Source organism: Rhinoderma darwinii, chromosome 11, assembly GCF_050947455.1.
Source record: "Rhinoderma darwinii isolate aRhiDar2 chromosome 11, aRhiDar2.hap1, whole genome shotgun sequence".
NCBI classification, from domain to species: domain Eukaryota; kingdom Metazoa; phylum Chordata; class Amphibia; order Anura; family Rhinodermatidae; genus Rhinoderma; species Rhinoderma darwinii.
The window spans coordinates 66,880,326-66,894,588 of record NC_134697.1 but is presented as its reverse complement, the minus strand read 5'-3'; positions in this window follow the sequence as shown (position 1 = coordinate 66,894,588).

The window sequence follows — 14,263 nt, the reverse complement described above, 5'->3', positions numbered from 1 at the left end:
TCACCTATGTCTACATAAAATTCTATTAACAAAGTAACCAAAACGGAAGTAACCGAAGATCTGTTTTTCAAAAACCAACACAAATTTGTTGCAGATTTTTTGCAGCCTTTCCACAGCAAAATCCGCATCTGTTACCTATGGATTTTGGTACGGATTCACATCTGTAAAAGAATCATTTGAAAATCTTCAGCATACTCTGATTTCAATGCAGAAGATGTTCCGGAGTATGTGGATTAGATTTGTTCAAATCTCATCCGCATGGCTGGTATTGTAATCTTCTTCAAATTTTCAGTGCACTAATCTGTATTTGAAAATGCACAAAATTTCCATCCCTTGTGCATGAGGTCTGAATCTAGAATTTTTTAATACGTAACAATGTACAAAAAAAGGGGCTCTTTATAACTAACCCATGAACACCTTCATGTAACTTAGAAAAATAAAAAAAAATGCATTTATTCTTATATTTGCACCTAAAACTCACAAACTAGCAGAGGTTTACACACAAAAACAATGTATAAATAATAGATCAAGGTGTGCAAAGTTCGTATACCACAAAACATCTACATCAAAAAGAGTTGTAGTCTCAAAAGTACACAAAAACATAGGACGAGCAACATATGACCTTTATCCACATTTTGCACACCCCAAACACCTACTATGCTACCAAAATTGTATTTGTCTAGAGAGGACATAGTAAACCATGTGCAAAACTACAACTTAAAGGGGTTATCCAGTTTTTGAAAAAAGAACCTTGTATATTTAATTGCATCAGGGATCAGTTTTTATGTTACTTACTAATATGATAGTAAGTCAGCTGGTCCTCCAGTCAGTGGTTTAACTACCGCTGTAGCAGCCGTAGCGGCTTCTATGGGACCCGCGGTATGAGGGGGCCCGTGCCACCCTCTGACATGCCCCCTATATGCCCGGTGGCATTGCTAGCAGCCATTATGGCTGCTACAGTGGTAGCGTCGCTACAACGGGGCTCGCGCCGCCGAGCTTCTGACATTTATGTGCCCGACGGCACAGGCCCTTTCGTGCTTCCGGTGCTATCGACAGCCACCCCCTCTTACAGTAATTGTACCTGCGGGCCCGACCATTCAGCGCCTTACAATGATGCTGATTGGCGGGGCAAAATGACATGCTCCACCAATCATTCTGCCCTGCCAATCAGCGCCTTTCAACGACGCGCCTCTTGCGTTGCTCAGCTCCAGCAGACCTGCTCAGAAGAGAGCAGATCTGCATTGCCACTGGACAGCGTGGGAACGGGATCATGTGAGTATGTCAAGTTTGTTTTTTTTCTACTAAAACTGTGAGTAGCATTATCTACAGTGGGGGCTCTATCTACAGGGGGGTCTATATGTGGGGATGTGGAGCACTATATACAGGGGGAGCTATATGTAGGGCACTATCTACAGGGGTGGGCTTAATGTGGGACACTATATACAGGGGTGGGCTATATGTAGAGCACTATCTACAGGGGGACATATTTGTTGGGCACTATCTATAGGGGTGAGTTATATGTGGAACACTATATACAGGGGTGGGTTACCTGTGGGGCACTATCTACAGGAGGGCTATATGCAAGGCACTGTCTACAGGGGCGGGCTATTTGTAGGACACTATATAAAGTTGGAGCTATATGTGAGACTATCTACAGAGGTGGGCTATATGTGAAGCACTATCTATAGGGGGAGCAATTTGTAGGACACTATCTACAGGGGTGGGCTACATGTGGGAAACTATATACAGTGGTGCGTTACCTGTGGGGCACTATCTACAGGGGGGTTATATGTAGGGCACTGTCTACAGGGGTGGGCTATATGTGAGGCACTATCCACAGTGGTGGGCTAAATGTGGAGCACTAGCTATAGCGGAAGCTATATGTAGGGCAGCACTGTGGCTCAGTGGTTAGCACTATTGCCTTGCAACTCTGGAGTGCAAATTATGGGGCACTATCTACAGAGGGCTATATGTGGGGTACTCTCTACAGGGGCTTCTATGTAGGGCACTCTCTACAGAGGCTCTATGGGGGCCACTATCTACTGGGGGCTATGGGGCACTATCTACAGGGGGCATGGTGTGTGTGTGTGTGTGTGTGTGTGTGTGTGTGTGTGTGGGACAGTGTATGGTACTATTATAATCAGGGACAACACAGTGTATGGTGCTATTATATTTAGAGGTGTTGATAATTTTATCTTCGTTTATAGGTGCAGAAATGTTTTAAAAGTGAGAAGCTGAAGACGTCTGAGCGAAAAGCTGCAGAAATGGGTAGTGGCCTTAAGAAATCCATCATAGAGGTCTGGACCGGAGGGAGAAAAAAATAGAAAAAGTACTAGAATCTGAGACATCACCGGTGAGTCACTTAATGTAAATGTTTATTCGGCCTCTAATCAGTACTGTAGTCATTGTATGATCTGCAGCGAGATGATGGGTGGTATGATTTATTTTGTGAAACAGCATCTCCCAGCATAACCTTACCATTGTTCAGGCTATGCTGGGAGTTGTAGTTTTACACCATACAAACCTATACGTCAGGGGTTGCACTAAATTGAGCTGTATTTGTTCTGGTGTTGTATATATGTACTGAGCTTTGTTGTGGTGCTGTATTTATGTACTGAGCTCGGTTCTGGTGCTGTATATATGTACTGAGCTTGGTTCTGGGGCTGTATTTATGTACTGAGGTTGGTTCTGGTGCTGTATATATGTATTAAGCTTCGCTCTTGTGCCAGATATATATATATGTGCTTGGTTTTAAAATGGTGCACGCTATATGCTAATTACTCATAAAAGGGTCATGTGGCGGTGCCGCTATCCTGAATAGTCACATAGTCCTGCCTCCAAAGCCACCTTTCCATGTTTGATTGACATCCCCCCGGCTGATACAACTTTCTTTGCCTTGTACTACTTGGAGGGCTGTGTGGCATAATATACAAGGGGGGGCTGTGTGGCGCTATACACATGGGAGAGCTGTGTGGCACTATACACTAGTGGGGGCTGTGTGGCACTATACACAAGGGGGAGCTGTGTAGCACTATAAACATGGGGGAGCTGTGGGGCCCTATACACATGGGGGAGCTGTGTGGCACTATACACGAGGGGGGCTGTGTGGCGCTATATACAAGGGGGAGCTGTGTGGCGCTATACACGAGGGGGGGACTGTGTAGAACTATATACAAGGGGCTGTGTGGCATTAATAAGGAGGGATGTGTGGCACTATCTACTAGGGGGGCTGTATGACACTATTTACAAGGGGAAGGGCTATGGCTCAATCTACAGGGGGCTGTGTGTGGCGCAATCTACAAGGGTCTGTGTGTGACACTATCTGCTAAGGGGGGCTGTGTGGCACTATATACAGGGGTCTGTATGGCGCTATACATCGGGGGGCTTTATGGTGATATCTACAGGGGGGCTGTATGGAACCATCTACAAGGGGCAGGTGGGGGGCACTATCTACAAGTGGTGTGTGACACTGTCTACAGGCAGAGCTGTATAGCCCTGTCTACAGGGGGCTGTATAGCACAATCTACAGGGGGCACTATATATAAGGGGTGCTGTGTGTGTCACCTGGGGGGCCACAGTCATGAGTTTGCTATGGGGCGCAGCCTTTCCTGGTTACACCCCTGCCTCCAGTGATAACCCCCTCTGCCTCTTCACACTGCTCCCTATAAGGTGCGCGGCTGTGCACGTTCCACGGTCCCCCTGCTCACTAAACTTTAAAGCCCATGCACTGTCATGGGCGGCGGGCGTATCAGAATTGCCAACCGTCCGTAAATTTACAGACAGTCCGCAAAAATGGGTGTTTTGTTCTTCTGTCCGTAGTGTCCGGCATAAAAAGCACCGTCTGCGATTTTTCCTAATTCTCCCGGACATTTGCACTGCGCATGTGCCAAAATGTACATACGCAGCACAAAGGAAGAGTAGGCCGTCGCCGGGCATATTTTCAGATCCTGCTTGACATCTGCAGAATCTGAAAATATGCAGACTGCTGCCAAGTGAGGTCGGTGCCGGGAGTGGACCAATACAGTCAACTGAAATGTCACCTGACCTTATGTCAGCGACATGAGGTCAGGTGACTTAGGTCAGGTGACTGGACTGGTCCACTCCCGGGCCGTCACCAAACCCAGTCAGAAGTGGAACACCGCTGCTGCGCTGCATGATGTACTCTGCTCCTCCTAACTGTGAGTCACGTCACGCAGAGCGGAGAGTGGTAGTGGTTGGCTACCACTACCGCTCTCCGCTCTGTTTGCAGTATGGCGCCAAGTACAAGGGGGGGGGAGTGTGGCGTTATTTATAAGGGGGGCTGTGTGGTGTTATCTACAAGGGGGGGCTGTGTGGTGCTATTTACAAGGGGGCTGTGTGGAACTATTTACAATTCCTCTGTAAGACTGTAATCACTCACATGGGTTAATTACAGTTTAATTTCCTAATATGGGGAGAACATGCTAACTCCATTCAGATGCTGTCTTAGTTACATCTGAGCCCAGATTTAACAAAAAAAGTTGTCAATGAAAAATAAATGGTACCAAACTGATGTATACCTGAAATGTACTTTCTTGACCACCAGTACATTACCATCATGTATCATATAGTACATGACCTCACTAATTCTCAGTTCCTTTAACTAGTGTTTTGCTTTGTTTGGACATATATAAAGAACAGCTTTGCATCCCTTTGGGTGTCAGCAATATAAAAAAAAAAAAAGCAGATCCATCCTCACTAAGTATTTGTTTTCCCTGTTGCACATTTCTTTTAAATCTCTTTTTATTTTTATTTTTTTCACAAAAGAGTAAAACAATCAGTACAAATATTGTTCTGAATTTGAATAACGTGTGTGCTGAAAAAATCGTCAATAACAATTCAAATTTCGTAAAAAGCAAGCAAAGTACATAGAATCAGGAACAGCTAAGTATAAAACACAAATAAGATCTCAATTCCCACTAAATGGGATAATTAAGCAGACTTAATATCTAAATGTGTATCTCAAGATCTTCAATCAGTAGAACCAAGAGCTTCTAAAGAAAGACAATTCCAGTACTTTAGTGGTAAGGAAGATATTATCAGTCAAAAGGAACAGTTAAAGGAACTGGAGAAAGGGAAGGAGGATAAAAGGGGGGGGGTGGAGAAGAAGGGGGAAGAAGGGGGAAGTACCCAAAGACAAGGAAAAGTCCATAGAGAACGAAACAAATAGTGATTATTTAAATCCAATTATAAGAAAGAAGCCTATATTTATTCCCCAGGCATTCCAGATGGTTTTAAATTTGGCATTACTTTTCGTCTCCCAATGCGCTAATTCTTCCGGACGATATATATCTTCCACCTTCAATTTCCACTCGGAAAGCGAGGGAGGGTGAGGTGCTTTCCAATATTTTGATAAGAGCAGTTGCGCTGCCAATAACATATGTCTGGCTAGTTTAATGTTTCTATCTTTAGTGCCATGGGGGAATAGACGTAAGAGAATAGTTTCTTTGTTCAATTGTTATGTAGAGTTGCAAACATCATTAACCATTTTTAATACCACAAACCAAATTAGAGCAACAACAGTACATGACCACCACATATGCATATAAGTACCCTTAACATGTTCACATTTCCAACATATATCAGGGTAACTTGGGTCAATTCTGTTAATTTTCTCAGGAGTCATGTACCATCTTGTAAGGGTTTTGAAGGCATTTTCCTGTATTCTGACACACCTCAAATCAAGTTTAGGAGCTAAAAGCAGGTTATTTATTTGCATATCGGTGAGCTCCATATTAAGATCTCTATTGCACATTTCAATATGCATTTACCACAGAGAGAGAGGAAAGCAAGTTTACTAATGTGCTCAATATTATTTACTGATAAATCAATTATTACATCCTGGACATAAAGCTAGACAGGAAATTAAGCGAATTGATTTGTGACCTTTAATGATACTTTTCCATTAGAAATGTTTAGCTTTAAAATATGATTTAAGAACCAATTGTTACAGGACACATTAAATGTACTTGTTTTATTTGTCTGTCTGGAATGAAATGAAAAAGAATATACACAACAAAATTACTTCCACACAATTTCCTTTGTAGAAATTTTTGTTGATTTAGCTTATAGTTGTTGCTTAATATTTTACCTAATTTCTTTATATATTATTAGTAGCCAAATCGCTAACACTGCAAACAGGATCTTAATTTCCACCTTTTAAAACTATGTCATTTTTGTTTGTTTTTTAACAGTGAACTTCAAGTCCGTAAATCCTAGGAGAATTCAGAAGTGTACTGTTGATCATTTACAAGTCGAATGTTCTGAAATAAATAGGACAGCTCTAGCAGTTTATTCAGTGAAGCTTGGACATTTTATGTGTAAAATCAAAACATAACCTTCCCTTCAATCCCGTTACTGAGGAGCTCTTACTAAAAGAGTATTTTCCACCTCAGTTGATAACTTTCTCACAAGTGATGAATGGTTCGCACTGTGAAAGGTTATATATTTGTTCATCTTCCATAGTACATCATTTATCACATAGAGGTAGTCTTGTGGAAGTTAGGATATTATGAAACTTTGTTCCGCAGGTGTTAGCAATTTGAATTTTACTCTAAGAAATTGGTTATAGGTGTGTGCCTGCATAAGAATGCACATGACAGGGAAAAGGCCACTGTGACTTATGGTACTGAAATATGCAATTTTTTTCATGACATAAAATTACAGTTTGGCATTTAAAAGATTAAGGGAAAGGTTTGAGAGAAAGTTGGGTTAACATACTATTCTATAGTGCAGACTGGATATTTATGCCTGTTTGGTTGTTTGGTTGACATTTAGACATTTGTCCCCAAAATACTTTTCTTTTTTTAATCACATTGAAACTATCTAACTTTGTAAAACATCGCATTTTAAACTTTCCTAAAGGTTGTCGTAGACTTAGCGGTACTTATAGGAACTGGTGTTTGCATCACTGATGTGAAGTATGTTGATCCGAGGAGAACAATGGATATTTACATTATACTTGTCTAATGTAATATCCTCATTTCTTAATATCGTAATATGTAATATCCTAATGTTAAACCAATGTCACCACAGTACCCGATATATATAATGGAGAGCTAGTTCAGGCAACATCTAACTGTACATCACAGAATGGTAAATGAAGAAGCCTACATACTGTATGGTCTTTTCAATCCTTTCTTGTACAAATGGACAATTTTTTGTACCACTGGGACCTATATTTGGAAGTAGAACCAGATTTGACTACAGGTTTCGGGAGTTATTTTAAGGAAACAACAAAAAACATTTCCACAGACATAGTCCAACAACAATGATAAATTATCAAGCACATGATATTTGTCTTTAACCCTTTCACAACATTTGACGTATCGTCGGGTAGTGGAAGTATGGAACGGGCTCAAGGAGTGAACCCGCTCCATACGATGCCGGTGTCGGGTGTTTGTTAAAGCCAACACTTCAGAGTAACGAGTGGGATCACGCTCAAGCGCGATCCCGCTCATTTTACTCGTTAAATGCTGCGGTCAATAGCGACTGCAGCAATTAAATCATTAGAAAGAGGAGGGCGACCCCCTGTAACAGCTCATCGCGCCCATCTCAATGCAATCGCCAGGGGCGATGGTTGCTATGGCTGCCTGGGGGCCTAATGAAGGCCCCTAGGTCCGCCATCTTTGTGCACCTATTAAGACAAAAAGCAGTAAATAGGCATGGTAAGAAGCACCCACTTTTATCACCATAAGCCTTTGTGAGTGATGCCTAAATTATACAAAAAACTAGTAAAATAAATATAAGACCTACAATATAAAATAAGGGGACTTTACAGTATTTGACGAGTATAACATAATATATATATATATATATATATATATATATATATATATAAAACACGCAGCCAGTTTTATTCATATCTATTTTTAGAAAGAACGATAGATATATACGGATGGCACTACATCTTATTATTTTACATCTTCACTAAGAAGATTTAGATCTGTATAAACTTTTAACAATCTGGCTTGTATTCTAATACGAGTGTATTCTTTGAGATGCTGTCATGTCAAATGCCACTAATTGGCCTTCAATATAAATAGGAATTACAAGACAATTGATAGACAAAGAGTGAAAGTCCCATTAATTATAAGGAACAAACCAGAAACTAAGAGACAGAACAGTATATAAGTGTCTTAACATAAGTTATCTCTCTCTAAGTTACAGCAATGAAGTTAGTCTTTATTCTCTTAAAGTGTCAGGGATATTGTACAGTTGCCCAATTCTTACAATTATGTGGATGGTGTTCCTCAATACTTACTGTTTCTAGGCTAATGATAAGTTTAGGGGAAACTCATCTTTTTTTTTTTTATTTGCAATTCATTTTTAGGGGTAGTACCAGGGGTGGATTGGGAGCTTAAAGTGGCACTGGTAAAAAAATCTAAAAGCGGCCCCATGTTGTGGGTGGGACCAGCAAAAGTAGGTGGAGTCAGAAAACTGTTAGCTGTAGCCACATTGGTGAAAGAGCTAATAATGCAGCCTTATTACTATTGTCAGCATTGGGCTGTGTTCACATCTGCATTGGACGCTCTTTGGTGGCTTTCACACCACAGTATTTCTATTAATATAATGTATGTACTGATAAAGCTCCCAGGAGATGGATTAAACAGTTTAAAATACATATGTCTATGTTATCCATCCTCCATAGGCGCCCATTTTTAAAAAAAACACATACATGTGCATGGAATAGCAAAGCCTCCAAAGCTATTCCACGCAGCAAAAAAAAGCTACAAAACTGCCAAATTCCACCCCAACAGAGGCTTATTTTGGCCTACGTTGGGTGTATGGAGATCTATGGTTTCATTTATTGTATTTGTAAGGAGCTTTACCGCCACATCCAGTAAACTGTGTAAAAGAAGACTTAGAACAGGGGTCTCAAACTCGGCCGGGTAAGTGGGCCACATATAGAAAAAATGGGAAGTTACTTTCAAATTTGATACAATACAAAATTATTGTTAATCAATTAGTTATTTGAACTACTATAACAATATTACATTACTATAATAATACTACATTACTATAATAATACCGCTAGGTTTAAAATTTGAGAGAATTCTCCACGTGCTTATTTCAACAATTCCGTTTTCCAGATTAAGTGTCGCTAAATGCAGTCCGGGGGCTCAGTTGGCAGTGTTTGGCAGACACAGATGTCAAGATTGGGCAGCCCCTTTTTAGATAGTGCCACAGACTCCTCTGTAGATAATGCCACAGTGCCCTCTGTAGATAATGCCACACACTCCTAGATAATGCCACAGTGTCCTCTGTAGATACTGCCACACACCCACTTGTAGATAATGCCACAGTGCCCTCTGTAGATGCTGCCACAGTGCCCTCTGTAGATGCTGCCACAATGCCCTCTGTAGATGCTGCCACAGTGCCCTCTGTCGATGCTGCCACAGTGCCCTCCATAGATATGGTCACAGTGCCCTCTGTAGATAGTACCACACTGCCCTCTGTATATAATCCACACACTGCCCTCTGTAGAGAATGCCACAGTGCCCTCTGTAGATAATGCCACACACTGCCCTCTGTAGATAATGCCACACCCTGCCCTCTGTAGATAATGCCACACCCTGCCCTCTGTAGATAATGCCACACATTGGCCTGTGTAGATACTGCCACACACTGCCCTATGTAGATAATGCCACACCATGCCCTCTGTAGATAATGCCACACACTTCCCTCTGTAGATAGTGTCACAGTGCCCTCTGTAGATATTGCCACACACTGCCCTCTGTAGATAGTGTCACAGTGCCCTCTGTAGATAGTGCCACAGTGCCCTCTGTAGTGCCACACTTCCCCCTGTAGATACCACTGTAGATCATCACACACCCCCTATAGATAGTACCACATCCCCCTATAGGAGTGGAATACCAAGCCAGAGCATGCCGATGCACTGGCCAGGTATTCCTTTGTTGTAGAATGGGCCCAACACACCTTCACCCTGCTTAAAGCGCCACACGCCTCCTCCATGTAGGTAGCTCAATTGAGACTCCCTCCTCGACCGGGGTGTTTAGTGCTGTCAAAAGTGGGGTGTGTGGGGCGCTACTACAGGGGGTTTCCACTACATGGGACTGTCGGGCCACTGCTCACCAATGCGTTCGCAGTGCGGGAGGACTGACATCATGAAGGAGCGCTCCTCCTTCCGACCGCTCTATCCTCTCCCCGGGGGCTCACCAATGTGTTCGCATCGCCGGAGTACTGATGTCATGAAGGAGCGATCCTCCTTCCAAACGCTCTTTCCTCTCACTGCGGGTTGTGGGCCGCAGATGACAGCCTCAGGGGCCGCATGCAACCCGGGTGCTTGAGACCCCTGCCTTGGAAGCTTCCACTTCAGGTCAACAAAACCGTGACCAAAATAGTGCAGCATGCTGTGCTATTGTGTCCGGTAAAATGCCAGGCTCCCTATACTACACCCCTCCATATTTTATACAGCTGCTTATTTACACACAGTACTGTGCATCATCCATATATAAAGAATAGGAGCAGACACAGAGAATTACACCCAGCATACAGGATGGAGAAGTGGTACTGTGCATCATCCATATATAAAGAATAGGAGCAGACACAGAGAATTACACCCAGCATACAGGATGGAGAAGTGGTACTGTGCATCATCCATATATAAAGAATAGGAGCAGACACAGAGAATTACACCCAGCATACAGGATGGAAAAGTGGTACTGTGCATCATCCATATATAAAGAATAGGAGCAGACACAGAGAATTACACCCAGCATACAGGACAGAGAAATGATACTGTGCAGCGTACATATATACAGAATAAAAGCAGATACTGAGAATTACACCCAGCATACAGGACAGAGAAGTGGTACTGTGCAGCGTACATATATTCAGAATAAGAGCAGATACTGAGAATTACGCCTAGGATACAGAACAGAGAAGTGGAACAGTCCAGTGTTCACATATACAGAATAAGGCCCCAATCACACGACCGTAAAGAAACTCCGTAATTGCGGACCGTAATACGGTCCGCAATTACGGACCCACTCAGTTATATTGTCCGCGGATACCTTTCCGTATCGCTATGGATGGGTGTCCGTGCTGTAGAAATGTTCCAAAAATAATGGAACATGTCCGTTCTTTTGCATTTTGCATACATTATACATACTTCGTATGGAAGCTTGGCCCGAAAAAGCTGACGGCAGTCAGTGGCCGGCCGTGGCCGCAATCGCGGGCCGTGATTACGGGCACGGCCGTGTGCCTGGGGCCTTAGAGCAGATACTAAGAATTATACCCAGGTACTGTGCAGTGTCTATATACAGGCAATAGAAGTGGTACTGTGCAGTGTCTATGTACAGGGCAAGGACAAATACAGATAATTACACCCAGCATACATAATACCAGAGGCATAGCTAGGTTTTCCTGCACCTGGGGTATATATTTAGTTTGGCGCACCCCCCTTCCCACCAATCTGAAGCCTTTTACATGAATTTACTTATATACATTAGTGCAAACGGGTTGAAAAATAACTAAATACCTGTGCCGGAACACAATGTGATATATACAGAACCTACTAAGGAACAACAGATTGCACTTTTTTATACAATATGGCCACTGCAAAAAAAGCATACCATTGAATGTGAAACAGTATTGAGAAATATATGAATTGTTTCCAGTAATGTAGCCACAGGTAAAAGGTTGTGTAATGTGTCGGACAAGAACAGACGGTAAAGTTGCTTGCCAATGGTTCAGTAGTTTGAATCTGTATTAATTAGTCCAATGTATTACATTTAGTTGAAAGCATAACGTACACCCCAGGATATAACAACCCTATGTTTCTATTAATAGAATACAGGCACAGTAAAAAGCACTTGTAATCTGTGAAGAATTTGATCTCCTACTCTAAACAAATTCATCAATATCTCCCGCTCTTAAAGGGAGCATTTTTGGTAAAAGACATAGACTTTATGGACAAAAGTATTGGGACACATCTCTTAATCATTGAATTCAGGTGTTTCATTCAGTCCCACTGCCACAGGCCTATAAAATCAAGCCCCTAGCTATGCGGTTTACCTTTACAAACATTTTTGAAAGAATGAATCATTCTATCGCGCTCATTGAATTAGATTATAGTACTGTAATAGGATGTCACCGTTGCAACAAGTCAGATCGTGAAATGTCTTTTCTCCTAGATATTTAATGATCAACTGTGTGAGATATTATTGTAAAATGGGAGTATTTTTAAACCACATCAGCTCAGTTACAAAGTGGCAGACCACGTATAATTACGGACCGGGGTCGCTGAATGCTGAGGCGCAAAGTGCATAAAAGTTGCCAACACTATGCTTACTCAATAACTGCAGCGTTCCCAACCTTCTCTGGCATTACCATCAGCACAAAAACTGTGGGTTTCATAGCAAGGGTTTCCTTAGCCTTACATCACCAAGCACAATTCCCAGCGTTGGTTAGAGTTGTGTAACATTGTGGGAACAGTTTTAGGAAGGCCCTACTCTGTTTTAACATGACTGTGCCCCAGTGCACAAAGGTCCATAAAGGCATGGTTGGGTGAGTTTGGTGTGAAATAACTTGACTGGCCCGCACCAAGCCCTGACCTCAACCCCATCGAACACCTTTGAGAATAACAAGAATGGAGATTGTGAGCCAGGTCCTCCCGTCTAACATCGGTTTCTGACCTCACAAATGCTCTTCTGTATGAATGGGCAAAAATTCCCACAGACACTCCAAAATCTTGTAGAAAGCCTTCCCAGAAGAATGGAAGCTGTTTTAGCTGCAGAGGGGGGACCAACTCCATATAAATGCCTAAGGATTTAGAATGGGATGTCATAAAAGCTCCTGTAGGTGTAATGTGTAGATGTCCTAATACTTTTGTCCACATATTGTAGTTGACACCCACTGCAGATGGTGCGGACTTAGCTTCTGAGCCCCCACCATCCTTTCACTGTGCATATATGGAGTTTGGATACAACAAAACAAAAAGTAGGATAAAATAAAAAAATTGCCTTGCTTGGTGCCAGCGCCGTAAATATATGGCACATGTCACCAAGGGGTTAACATTCTTATAGTGCTGTGTTCTTTGACACTTTGATGCGTTTCATATACATATGTATACAATAAAATAAAGAAGCAACATAAAGCATAATACATAAAATTGTATAATTTGTGTCCTCAGGAGTAGAGATGAGCGAACTTATCAAAAGTTCGGTTCGGCTAGTTCGCCGAATTTCACAAAAAAGTTCGGTTCGGACCGAACTAGTTCTGACCGAACCTGTCACTTCCGTGCGCCGAGCATGCTACTGTCCGGGGTGCTGATAGAGTTAATGGGCTGCACTAACTCTTTCAGCAACCTTCACAGTACATGCTCGGCGCGCGGAAAATACAATTTAAATGTAATAAAAAAATAAAAATTATACGTTCGTACTTACTTTCCTCCTGTCCGTCCTCCAGCGATGACGTTTCAGCCCTTTCGCCGCTGCAGCCAATCACAGGCTGTAGTGGCGGTCACGCACGTCAGGATGACGATTCATCCCACGTGACCGCCTCTGTAGCCAATCACAGACTGCAGTGGCGACATGGATGAAACATCATCGCTGGAGGCCGGACAGGAGGAAAGTAAGTATGAACGTATTATTATTATTTTTTGGCATGTATGTATGTTGGCATGTATGTATGTTACATGTATGTATGTATGTATGTATATCTGTGCATGTATGTTGGCATGCATGTATATATGTGCATGTTTGTATGTATATTTGCATGTATATATTTGCATGTATGTATGTATGTTTGCATGTGTGTATGTTTGCATGTATGTATTTTTGCATGTATGTTGTCATGTATGTATGTATGTATGTTGTCATGTATGTATGTGCATGTGTGTATGTATATTTGTATGTATGTATGTATGTTTGTTTGCATGAATGTATGTATGTTTGCATGTATGTGTGTTTGCATGAATGTATGTATGTTTGCATGTATGTATGTATGCATGTTTGTATGTATATTTGCATGTGTGTATATATATATATATATATATATATATATATATATGTATGTATGTATGTTGTCATGTATGTATGTATGTATGTATGTATGTTGTCATGTATGTATATATGTGCATGTATGTTGGCATGTATGTATATATGTGCATGTGTGTATGTATGTATGTATATTTGCATGTATATATTTGTATGCATGTATGTTGTCATGTATGTATGTATATATGTGAATGCATGTTTGCATGTATGTTGGCATGTATGTA